The 13,150-nt window shown below is 41.4% G+C and overlaps 1 protein-coding gene across 1 annotated transcript in view; it reads left to right on the top strand.

Annotated features, from left to right (window-relative positions):
* The first annotated feature begins 5,448 nt into the window (after positions 1-5,448).
* Positions 5,449-13,150, top strand: part of RNASET2 (ribonuclease T2) — a 38,782-nt gene continuing 31,080 nt past the window's right edge. The window contains exon 1 of the mRNA XM_089530032.1: positions 5,449-5,537. The gene's annotated coding sequence lies outside the window, so the exon portion shown is untranslated. The remainder of the gene's footprint in view (positions 5,538-13,150) is intronic.

The raw sequence follows: 13,150 nt of genomic DNA on the forward strand, positions 1-13,150 counted from the left end.
TTGATTATAATTGATCAGAATTTTAACTGTGAACTTTATTAATTTAAGATGGGGAGGGTTAAAGGATTTATTTAGCTATTACTGTTTTGATGTATTTTATTTTTGTCGTAATCCTGTCTTGATCCCCAGGGAGAGGCAGGAATATATAAATAAATTATTATCATTATTATTATTATTATCATGTCGATCTCGACCCATGGTGATCCTGCTGATGAGACATCTCCAAGACCCTCTGTCCTCCATTGTTCTGCTTAATTCTTTCAAACCCATACCCATCACTTCCTTAATAGAGTCCATCTATTTAGCTTGTGGCCTTCCTCTCTTTCTACTCCCCTCCACTTTCCTGGCATTATTACCCCTTATATAAAATGACAAAATAAAGGTTTGCTTTTGGGAATATTCAAGCCATGGATGTTTGAATCTATGGATAAATAATTGGTGAATACAGAGGGCCTACTGTACTATAGTGTTAATTTTTCATCTCTAGTGCCCCTTCCATGCAGAGACAAAATTAGTATCTATCTAGCAGGCTGATCTTATGCACTGCTGGGCAAATTGTCCACTATTACCAGGGACAAAATGTAGGACAAATTCGAGACCAAACTGTAGGACAACTGCAGGACAAAACTCAGCCCAAAATGTAGGACATTTAAGGTCCTCCCTTTTTCTTAAATGTGACTGTCCTACATTTTGGGCTGAGTTTTGTCCTGCAGTTGTCCTACAGTTTGGTCTCAAATTTGTTCCACATTTTGTCCCTGGTAATAGTGGACAATTATGGCAACCCTATAGAGGGTTAAAATCTCAATTCTATAGCAATGTGATAGAGATAGGAGTGTATAAAGCTACCCCAAGATACCATATAAAGATAAAAGGATTAATATTTAGTATGTGATTCCAAAATACCACTGAAGGGGGCACTAAAAATCCATTTTCTGATTTTAAAAGCTATGGAATTCAAACTAGCCCACTAAAGACATTTGATTGCATAATGTAGCTGCAGATAAGTGTTTTGAGTTAGTACTTCGCAACCTGCATGCCAGGTAAATTGTATAAAATGATCCTAATCTTGTAAATTTTTACACAATGGCCCAGTAACACTCTCTCAGCTACAGAGGAAGGCAATGTCAAACTCCCTCTGAACAAATCTTGCCAAGAAAACCCTTTGATATTTTATATGATATTAGGATTGCCATAAGTCAGAAACAACCCAAAGACACACAATAATAATAACAACAACATGTTAAAAGGGAAACAGAAGATTCTCTAAAACGTGTAAAGGCTTTGCTCACAGAAAGTGACTCACAGCTGTGGGGAACTTCCTCTTATGTTGAACTCCCAACATCATAGCTTACCCTATTCTGCAGTTTTCCCCAGCCTTTTGTATTGGGTAAGTGTGCCATGGAGAAGAAGCAAGCTTTGCCATCCCAAATGCATACACCTAAATCCATGGGCAAAAGTAAAAAGTCCTGGAGAAATTAAAGTAAACAAAGTCCCTCGGCAACAGATATGTATTGCATCTGGTGTTTTTAACATTTTCATAAATGGTCTGAAGTTAGGGATAGATTTATGTAGGATTAGAGCAAAGCAAAAATAGATTGTGTGGCATTCCAAAAGAATCTCTCCAATGCATGGTTTCATGGACATTAAATATAAATAGTTCAATATAAATAAATGTAAATTAATGCAGATGGAGTAAAACAAAAAACAAAAAATCCTCAACTGCAAGTGTGTGTGTGTGTGTGTGTGTGTGTGTTGATGGGATGCACTTGGCCAGCAAGTCACCAGCCAAACAGAACCTGTGGTGGATAGTTCAATACAAATGTTGACTCGCTATGTGGATGCTATAAAAAGGGCAAATTCACTGTGGGGTATAATTAGAAATGGAATTTCTAATTCCTCCATGTTTTAATTACAGATATTAATGCAGTGTTTAACTCTTGCAACCCAAGGAGAAAGGGCATGCCATTAATAATGAGGTGAGATGTAGCAGAAATACCATAGTCAGGGAATGTAGTGCAAAACCTCATCAAATATCATCAATCACACTAAACAGAAAACTATCAATATAACTATCAACCAAATTTATGCTCCATCTACAGATGCTCAAATTATAGAGGCAGAACAGGAAGAAACTGAAAGCCTCTATAGACATTCAGGAAGAAACTGATCATACACCAAAACAGGACATATTGGTCAGCATATGCAATTGGAATGCAAGAGTGGGGAAAAGAGCAGAACAAAACACTGTTGGGAAATTTGGCTTAGGGTCAAAAAGTGAAGCAGAATATCGAATTTTGTTAGGCCTACAGTTTGTTCATTGCAGATATATTCTTCAAGCAACCAAAGAGACATCACTGGAAGGTCAATAGAAAACCAAATAAATTACAGAATTGGAAACAGAAGATAGAAAATCTCCATTTTTTACTGCAAAAAACAAGACAAGGAATATTTGTGGCACAAACCATGTAAAAACAAAATGAACTATTAATTCGGTCATTAACTGTTTCACTGATTACAACACTTGGGAAAAAAATAACTGTTAGACGGAACATAAAACTGCATTCTCAGCACTTGTCTGTTCCTTTTTTCCAACCCTAGTTGCTATAGAAAAGAACAGAATACTTAATATTTGGTTACATCTATCACAAATCTCTTCCAAAGCCCTTATCCAGCCAAAGTGATCTAACAAGTCTAACTTTCCTCAAATTCTACAAAACTCTGCCATGACAAGGGAATCCTAAACAAGAGGGAAGTAAGGACTGGGACTTTACTTTTTGAAGGTTCTGCCTCCAAGAAAGGTAAAGCCTTTTTGTGAGGGACTATAATTGGCTGAGTTTTACTTATGCAGCACCTAACACTTTTTCCAGATGTACTTTTTTAGTACAAAACCTCCTTGAGAAGTTCAATGTTCCCTGCCCAAGTAAGTTTCACAAGAGGCAGAGATATCCTGGATCCCCAAAAAATTACTTTACTGATAATGGGATTTAATTTTTCCAGTCCACATATGACCAAGAAAGGTGCCTCCATTGAGATCCCTGAAAACCAGTGGAACTACAGCACAGACAGCATCTATACAAAATACAGGTCTGTGACTCCAACGCTATAACTTTTCCCCCTTCTTCCTGTATGATGTTTTTAAACATATTTTACCCAATAAAGAACCTTGAAAGCTTGTTTTATGCATTCTGTGCATATTGGCTGGCCAATAAAGGTCTTTTGTGGATTTTGGATTTTGTTTTATTTTGCTACCACTTAAATATGTTGCAAAACCTTGTATTTGTATTTGTGTTCCTTCAAGTCATTTCCTGACTTGACAACCCTTCCTTGGCAAGATTTGTTCATAGGTGGTTTGCCACTGTCTCCCTCTGAGGCTGTGAGAGTGTGACTTGCCCCTGCTAGTTTCTATGGCTGAGTGGGGATTTGAACTGGGAGTTGGAGTTTGTTGTGGGGCCCAGAACGGAGTCCTAGGTCAATGCTCAAACCACTACAGCACATCGGACTGCAGTCCCCATTAAGAGTTGGCTCAAACACTTTAAAAAACACATACACACAAGGAAAACCAAACCAAAATACCAGAGACATGGGAATGCATGGTGTTTATCAAGAATAAACCATTCTCTCACTCATAGAAACACAGGAAGCTGAAAGTTACTTAAATCTGCTTCCCCCGTGTTTTTGCGTAACATTTAAACTTGCCCTTTCCTTGTGAAAACACATAGTGCACATTAGCTTAGCATGACTCACCCAAGGTCACCCAGTGGCTTTGTATGGCAGAGCCAGGATTCAGACCTACTCTGCCACTACACTGCAGAAATAATCTGGTTTGACAGCACTTTAATGGCCATGGCTCAATGCTATGGAACTCTATGAATTGTAGTTTGGTGTGGCACCAGAGCTTTGTTAGCTCCACATCTTTGCTAGTGTTGTGATAGTTTGTTGTGGTACCACTTTAACAGCCATGGCTTTGTGCCACAACAAACTGCCATTGCCAGAATTCCATAGCATGGAGCCATGGCCCTTAAAGTGGTGTCAAACTGAGTTATTCCTGCAGCTTGGATGCAGTCCTACAGTCTCCAGAGTCCTAGTCCAACACTTAAACCACTACATGACTCCGGTTCTCAAAATATAATGGTAATTTTACATTACATGTCTCTCTCTCTCTCTCTCTCTCTCTCTCTGTGTGTGTGTGTGTATTGGTTTATTTTGAGAGCCAGGCTGGTGTGGTGGTTATATATGGTTTTTTATATATGTGTGTGTATGTATACAGTACTATATATTAAACTCTGTGTATATATGTGTGTATGTATGTATGTATATATGTGTGTGTGTGTGTGTGTGTGTAAAACACAGAACATTTGAGCAAATGGAAGTATACGTTTATATTAAACCACTACTGTACATCACCTGGTTTTCAAAATATCATGGTAATTTTATATTTCATGTTTATGTGCGAGTGCGTGTCTCCGCGCGCACGCACATGCATGTGTATCACATAGTGGTTTTGTGTGTGTGTATTCAGAGCTAGGGTGGTGTAGTGGTTATACATGTATTCCTCCATATTTATGGCTTTGATATTTCTGGATTTGATCATTCGTGGATTTTGAATAATATGTTCTCTCTAGGAATATCTAGGTCCTCCAGTGCAACTCTATGGTCAACGTTAGCTAAAAGTCGCACTGAAGGACCTAGAGATTCCTAGAGAAAACACTCCAGTAGGCATTTAGCCTCCTCCAGTGCAGTTCTATGGTTGGTGTCTGTTGGATGTTGACCACAGAGTTGCGCTGGAGGACCTTGAGATTCCTAGAGAGGTATCCTCTCAGGCCAAAACATGGCGTTTTTGTTATTTGCGGTTTTTTCATATACACAGGGGCCTTGTGCCCCTAACCCTAGTGAATATGGAGGAACAAGTGTATATGGTTGTATATGTGTGTGTATAGAACCAGTATATATTAAACCATGTGTGTATATATACACACACATATATAACACAGAACAATAACACAAGCCCTGCTTGTCCCTCTCTCCTGTATTTGAGCAAATGAAAGTATAGATATGAAACAGAAGTATAAATATATATTAAACCACTACATTAGCCTGGTTCTCAAAATATGATATTTTGACATTTCATGTTTTATACACACTCACACATATATGAAATGTAAAATTCCCATGATATTTTGAGAGCCAGGGTGCTGCTGCAGAGGTTTACTATATATCAAAAAGGACCATCCTTTCCAAAGGGGCGGATGGAAACCAGGTCCAGGGCAAGAGCCATGGGGCCTGTGGGGTGACGCAGCTGCCTCATTTGCCCACTTCCGCTGGCTGAAAGGGAGGAGGGAGAGAGAGAGAGAGAGAGGGAGGGAGCAGCAGGGAGGGCTTTGGCTGTTGCCTGCTGGCTTTGCAATTGCAAGACAGACTGGGGAGGGAGGGACCGGGGGCCTGGGAGGAGGAAGTGTCAGCCTTGCAGGGAAGTGGAAAGCCAGGGCAGCAGCCAGACAGAGCCACAGAACGGCCCCGGTTTCTTTATGGTCAGACAGGTACAGGAAGCTAGCTTGGTTTCTCTGTGTGTGTGTGTGTGTTTGGGGTGTGTGTGTATGTAAAAGTGCTTTTCTGCCACTATTTATAGAGACACGTGTGCCTTTGTGTGCCTTCAAGTCATTTCTGGCTTTGGATAACCCTAAGTCAAATCTATAATGGGCAGGATTTCTTCAGAGTGGGGTTGCCCATTGCCATCCTCTGAGGCTGAGACAGTGTGACTTGTCCCAGTGGGTTTACATGGCTGAGCTGGGATTATGAACCCTGGTTTCTAGAGTCCTAGTCCAAAACTCAAACCACTGCACCATGCTGACTCTGTGTAAGTGCAACATCAGTATATGCAACCTTGTAGCATGTTTGAGACTAAGGTGACCAAGAAGTTGAAGCATAAACTTTGTTCTTCTTCTTGTGTGCCTCCAAATCATTTTTTTAACTTGTGGCGACCCTCTCATGGGGTTTTCTTGGCAGGATTTTTTCAGGCCTGGTTTGCCATTGCCATACTCTGAGGCTGAGAGAGTGTGACATGCCCAAGGTTCCCCCCCTTCCCCTGTGGGTTTTTAGGATTTGAGCCCTGGTCTGCAGAGCAGGGTGACCAGATGTCCTCATCACAGAGGAGGACAAGGCACTGCAAAAATTAGGACATTCATTTACAAAATGGAGAGACATGACCAAATAAAAGCTAAAAAAACACTCATGGAAATGTAAATCCATGCTTCTTGTAATGCTCAAAATGGAGGACACTTTGGAATTTTTCCTGAACAGAAGGCTGAAAGGTAAGACATGTCCTGGAAAAGGAGGACATCTGGTCATCCAGTTCCAGAGTCATTGCCCAACACTCAAACCACTAACCTACGTCCAAAACATACTGCAGAAATCCAGTCTGAGACTGCTTTATAGAATCATAGAGTTGGAAGAGACCACAAAGTCCATCCAGTCCAACCCCCTGCCATGCAGGAAATCTAAATAACTGCCCTGGCTCTGTGCTAGGGAAACCTGGGAACTTTAGTTTGGTGTGGCCCCAGAACTCTGTGACAGAAGGCTCATAAGTTCCCAGAATTCCCTAGCACTGAGCCAGGGCAGTTAAAGCAGTCTCAAAGTGATTGTTTCTGCAGTGTGTTTTGGACCTTAGTCTGTTTCCTCAAGATGCATGTTTTTGTGACTAAGTTTACAGAGGGATGTACCTCTCCCTTATTTTAACTGGGCTTTTAATCAGAGCTGCAGCTGTAAAATTTATATCTTTGCTTCAAATCAAGTCACATGGTGTTACACATAGAGATGTGAAGACACCACTTTAACTGCTATGACTTAGTGCTATGGAATTCTGGGATTAGGAGTTTGTTGTGGCACCAGAGCTCTCTGAGGAGAAAGCTAAATATGTTAGAACATGTTACTACTGCTCAAGGTATAGGATATGGTATACTTCTTTGGTTTGTATAGTTTGGATAGCACTGTTTTTTTGCACAGTTTCTTTGACAGCGATTCTGGTTAAAATGATGAACAGCAAGTGCACAAAGATGTGATTTTGAGCTGTTATACTCCCATCTTTTCTTCCATAGAAAACAAGTCTCAGGTAGGCTCCTGTCCAGGCCTTGACTGGATTTAAACCAGATTACTTTTTGGCATAGTCAGCATGGTGTAGTGGTTTGAGAATTGGACTGTGACTCTGGAGACCAGGGTTCGAATCCCCACTCAGCCATGAAATGCACTGGATGACCCTGGGTGAGTGACAATCTCAGCCTCAGAGGATGGCAATGGCAAACTCCCCTCTGAAGAAACTTGCCATGAAAATCCCATGATAGGGTTGCCTTAGGCTCGCCATAAGTTGGAAATGACTTGAAGGGACATGAGAACAACAACAGTTTTTGTCAGTCTCTTGACCCCTCTAGTGCAGGAGATAAGAAGGAATGGTTAGTGATTAGTTTGCGCCTATATTCCATTCATCCATCACTTTATCAATATGTCACCTTTTTTCCAGACAGGGACACAAGGTGACATACAAAAAGGCATAAAATAAAAAAAGACACAAAATTAAGGCTAAACCAGTATTAAATAACAACAGAATTAAAGCCATTTAAGATTTACTTTAAAACAGAGCTTAAAAACAAATATGAATTTAGGACCTAGAAGTGTTTTGCATGGCTGGGAACTGTCAGAGAGACATGCTCGCAATACTGAGCGATTAACTGCCCTCTGGAGAGCCAGCATGGCATGGTGTTTGAGTGCTGGACTGCGACTATGGAGATTAGGGTTTGATGCCCAGCCATGAAATCCACTGGGTGACCTTGGGCAAGTCACATCCTCTCAGCCTCAGGGGAAGGCAATGGTAAACACCCCTGAACCAATTTCACCAAGCAAAGAGTTGCCATAAATCGGAAATGACTGGAAGGCACACAACAACAACAACAACAATCTTAAGTGAACTTGTAGTCTCTCAATCATGTGGTAAATGTTAATTTGTTTTCATACTGTGTACATTCATTGGTTGAGATCCTACATCTGTGCATAGCTCCACACACAGTTGTCCAGTTGTCCACACACCATCTGACAGCTGTCAAGCTCCAGGAGAAGCTGCTGCTGTTGTTGCTTATCAATTGAGAGAGGCAGGCAGGCAAATCAGAATATGAAGTAGCAGCTGTATTCATCTTGGGGGGCACAAATGAGAGTGTGCTCACGGATGGCATCCTCCATTTCCTTCCTCCAGGAGCCCAGAGCAGCCATACCTTCATGGTCTGGGTCACCTCACCTCCCCTCCCCTCCGCATCAGTAAGAGGCAGAAACAGAGATCCCTCCCAGGATCCATGATAGCTGTCAGGCAGTGGGAGATTTTTGGAGACAGTGCAAGGGCAAGTGAAGGGCTTATGCATCTGTAAATCACTAACAAGGTGTCAACCATCATTTGTTAAAAGTGTTTTTATATCACATGATCCATGGATTCTGATCTAGGTTAGTGTAACTAAGGCCTGTTACAGACTGCCAAAATAAAGCTGCTTCGGGTCTCTTTGGAGGTATGCTATTTAAATGATGCATGGGTCCTAAGAGTCCGGAGGTTGTGCCAAAGCCACACTCCATTCCTAAGTACTGGAGTGCAGCTTTGGTGCAGCTTCCGGATTCTTAGGATGCATGCATCATTTAAACAGCATACCTCCAAAGAGACCCGAAGCAGCTTTATTTTGGCAGTCTGTGGCGGGTTACAAACCACCAAAAAATACGTATGGAATACGTATTAGGGTTAGGAAGGGGCGGCTTCTGCACCCCCCTAACCCTAGTATGTATTCCATACGTACAACATCGCGGCACCCCTTCCACATGGGGGCCGCCATGTTTACGTATCGGACACTGTGCATCCGCACGTGTTGCGGCGTCTATGACGTCGTGAGTCTGCGGTGTGGCTGCTGCGGCTCCCGCATGGAGCAAACGGCGGCGGCGGCAGACCGCCTCAAAGCGGCGGTTTATAACCCGCCTGAAACAGGCCTGAGTTTAGGATGTGTGTGTAAGCAATACTGAATCTGGATAGAGTAGCCAGATTTTGTAGCAGCAGCAGCAGTATTTGCAATGATCTTGATAGGATACCACAGAGCCCTAAATGCTAACGGCTATTTGGATGAAAAGATGGTATCTCCTGAAACATTTTGTGCACTGTAAAGTTGAAGGCTTTCATGGCCGGCATCCATAGTTCTTTGTGGGTTTTTTGGGCTATGTGGCCATGTTCTAGCAGAGTTTCTTTCTGATGTTTCGCCAGCATCTGTGGCTGGCATCTTGATTCTCTGAAGATGCCAGCCACAGATGCTGGTGAAACATCAGAAAGAAACTCTGCTAGAACATGGCCACATAGCCTGAAAAACCCACAAAAAACTATTTTGTGCACTGTTTGGCACAGTTATCTAACATCCCCTGCTGCAAGATAAAATGTGTATGATCCCTAATTTCATATGGACTGGTCTTCAGTTGCAACATCTGCCTATATTGTTTTCTAAATATTCAATAGTGTTTAATTACATCACTCATTTGAGCAACCTAATAGTGTGCTCATTTACAGGCAATTATCTTCCTGTTGAGCTTCTTGACAAATACTGTAGTATTGGAACAAATGTAACCAACTCTGATGTGTGTTTTGCTTTGACATCTTTAGCTTCAGAGGCCAGACCACAGCTAATTCTTGCCTTGAAGAAAGGAAGATAGTTTGGAATGAGGCAGAAATGAAACAGATGACTATTAAACATTGAGTAAAGTTTCTCTCAGTAGTAAGGGGATCTATAAGCTTTGCTGCTGCTTTATAAACAGAACACAGCACTAGACAAACATTCAAGTACTGCAACACTACTTACACTTCCTGTAACAAAATAAACAGAATACTTTGTACAGTTGGCCCTCCACATTTGCAGCTTTGATTTTTGTGGATTTGATTATTCATGGATTTGATTAATATGTTCTCTCTAAGAGTCTCTGTGACCTAGCATGGCATAGTGGTTTGCGCATTGGACTATGAATCTGGAGACCAAGATTTAAATCCCAGCTCAAGCATGGAAACCCATTGGGTGGCCATGAGCAAGTCACACTCTCTCATCCTCAGAGGATGGCAATGGCAAAACCCCATGAAAAGTTTACCTTAGGGTCACCATAAGTCAAAACTGCCTTGAAGGCACACAACAACAGCAATCTCTAGATCCTCCCGCATAACTCTGTTGTCAGCTTCTGCCAAAGGTTACACTAGAGGACCTAGAGATTCTTAGAGAGAACACTTCTCTAGGCATTTGGAGGTCCTCCAGTGTAATACCATGGTTAACTTCTGGCAGATCTTGATGACATAATTGCCCTGGAGTACCTAGGGATTCCCAGAGAGGTGTTCTCTCAGGTAAAAGAAAATAGTGTTTTATTGTGTTTTTTCTACTTTCATGGGGGTCCTGTACCACTAACCCCAGCGAATGTTGAGGGTCCACTGTAATGGGCATCTTGAAACACCACAGAACCAAGCAATTTGGGTAGAATCACTACTATTTATTTTGGGGGATTTTGATTCTTTGTTACTACAGTATTTTATGTTTTGAGCTCATGAGATTGGATCCAGAGTTTTTATTTCCTAGTGGGAGCATCCCCAGTGGAGTCCAATGCTGAGAGTATTTCTGGTAGTAGAATGGAGTGGAAGTGGGGGTAACAATATTTACTCATAGACCCTCGCACTGTAGCCCCAAACACCTTCTCATTGTTCTGCAGGAGCATTCAGTCTTCCAAAACCAACTCTTCAGGGAGGGAGGAGAGGAATTATCAGAAAAGATTGCAAGATTGTCTTCTTGCTGCTGGAAAAAGACAGCTGGATTAAACCTTCTTTCCCTTTTGTTCATGGGAGATCTTTTGTTAGAACAATGATGTAGTTTTGGAAACATAATTTTAAAAAACTCCCTATAATTCTGATGCAGTCAGATTAATAGAGAATTGAGAAAAGAAATTAAGGAAGTTGTTCAAACAAAAGCACTGAAACACTGTTCTGCCCTACACATGCCATGTATAAGATAGATAATTCTGTTTTGACTTATGATCCAATTGGAGTTAGTTGTCTGCTAGGCAACCTGGTGCATAAAGCAAAGTGAAAATTGAAATTCAAATATTCTGGTTTAATTGGCTTACAGATAGCAGTCTGTCTATGCACCTGTGGCCCTTACTGTCTTTTAACATTCTATAATTCTCCAAGTGCCTCTTTGTTCAAAATTAACGTTTCAGTTTTGGATGGTGGGCATGTTTGTTTCTTTGCTTGTATTCACTTGCTGATGTTAGATGAAGTCTGCAAATATAGTAAGCCCAAACATACTTGTTCTAGCCTCTTTATCCATCTGTGGAGGAGTTCCTTTCCTTCATACTTCACATCTGATCAATACAGCTATTTCTTCACTGTTAACCACAGTAAGAGAACAGGTATCTATTCCAATTTACCAGCTGGGGAAAAGTGAATGGGGCTGCTCAGAGCATGGTCAATGCATATGGGCCACAGCCTACCTATTCTATGAGGTCCTTTGTATCTCACCAACCTCACAGGCCTACCCGGTGGAAATATGGGAGAAGACCTTCTCAGGGGCTGTTCCCAGGTTTTAGAGTTTCCTTCCTGTAGATAGTAACTTGATTCACTCTATGATGTCCTTCTTGTAGTAGGTAGAGACTGCTTATGGGGAAACTCAGGGGCGAAACAGATGGCGGGTAAGGAGCAGCTTGCCACTACCCCTTTGCTCGCCGGGTTGGGGCCGCAGCAACCACACACCATGCCCCCAACCCGGCCTTTCCCAGGCGCAAAAAGGAGCAGCAGAAAGCCGCTCTTTTTGCACCAGGGAAAGGGTGTCTTTGCTGCCACTGCTGTGTTGTTTTTCAGTATTTCTTCGGTACAGCATGTGTAAAAGCTGTGCTGCTGAAACACCATAGATCCGCCACACATGCAGTCAGCCGTGCGGCTTCTCAGCAGACTGGGGGTGTGCTGCTGTCAAACACCACACTCCAAATCTGCTGGGAAGCCAGCTCTTTTTGACCGTCTGTTTTGCCCCTTAGTGAGTTTTAATAGTGTGCTCTAATTTCTTTCTTTTAACTGATATATGTACATTGTTTTTAATTCTATTGATTATTTAATTATATCTTAAGTTCATGTATGCTTTTACCAAAGAGAGCTGTTACCTGTATGTTTTAATTTTTGTAGCTCATTTGAGCCCCAATGCTGGGGGAAAGCAAAATATAAATAAATAATACTGGCAAAACACTGCTATATTTCTGTCTTGGGGGCTTTCCCCTCTCCTTTCATATGTGCACAGACATCTTCCTAGGTTATTACAGATGCTGGGAGAATTGTGTTAATCTCTCATATCACATCAATACCTTTGCACAGCTGAGCACTATAATTTTGATCTCTGATTGCCTTGACAGGGTGAGGTGGTGAGCAAGGTTTTAGAAATATGCACATATTTTCCTTTGAGTACAGCTGAAGCATTGGATTTGTTTTTCTTATAAATTGTATCCCTTTTGCTAAATCTTGTTTGATGCTCAGTCTGCTGGCTGAAGGAACACAAGTAGGGTTGTAAGTGAAACTGGTCTTTTAAAGATTATATCCAATATTCTCAAACAAATTCAATAAAAAATAAAAAAAACTATATGTCTTTTAAAGCTACTGTCCCCTCTGCATTTTCTTAAACCAGATCCTATTGGATTTTTACTGTTTATTATTTCATTAAAATCTTATTAATAAACTTTTTCATTCTTCTCTCAGACCTTGTTTACAGGAAGAAGGAAAACTCACCAAAACTTTTTATCTTTCACAGCCAAAAGGAAGGACTCTCTTCATATGTAAATTTAACCACTAAAAATATTTAAGAAAGTGGAAAAATTGCAGGTTCAGTGTTGTTTTAAGATGTACATAAGCAGCTTTAGCAAGTGGTTATCCCCCCCTCCTTGTTGCTCACCATTCAGTTTTGAACACTGCCAATTCAGTGGTCTCCTCATGAGCAAGCAGCGATCCTGAGCCCACATGGGCGATCTCCCACTCTCTTCCTTGTCTGGAGAGAGTTCTATTAGCTAATTAACAACTATTTAGCCAGTATTTCTACAGCATAGCTTCCTCTGCCTCGGAGCTGAAGCAGAGACGTCT

The sequence above is a fragment of the Sceloporus occidentalis genome, unplaced genomic scaffold (assembly GCF_023333645.1).
Source record: "Sceloporus occidentalis isolate IW3139 unplaced genomic scaffold, rSceOcc1.0.p SCAF_6, whole genome shotgun sequence".
NCBI lineage: Eukaryota > Metazoa > Chordata > Lepidosauria > Squamata > Phrynosomatidae > Sceloporus > Sceloporus occidentalis.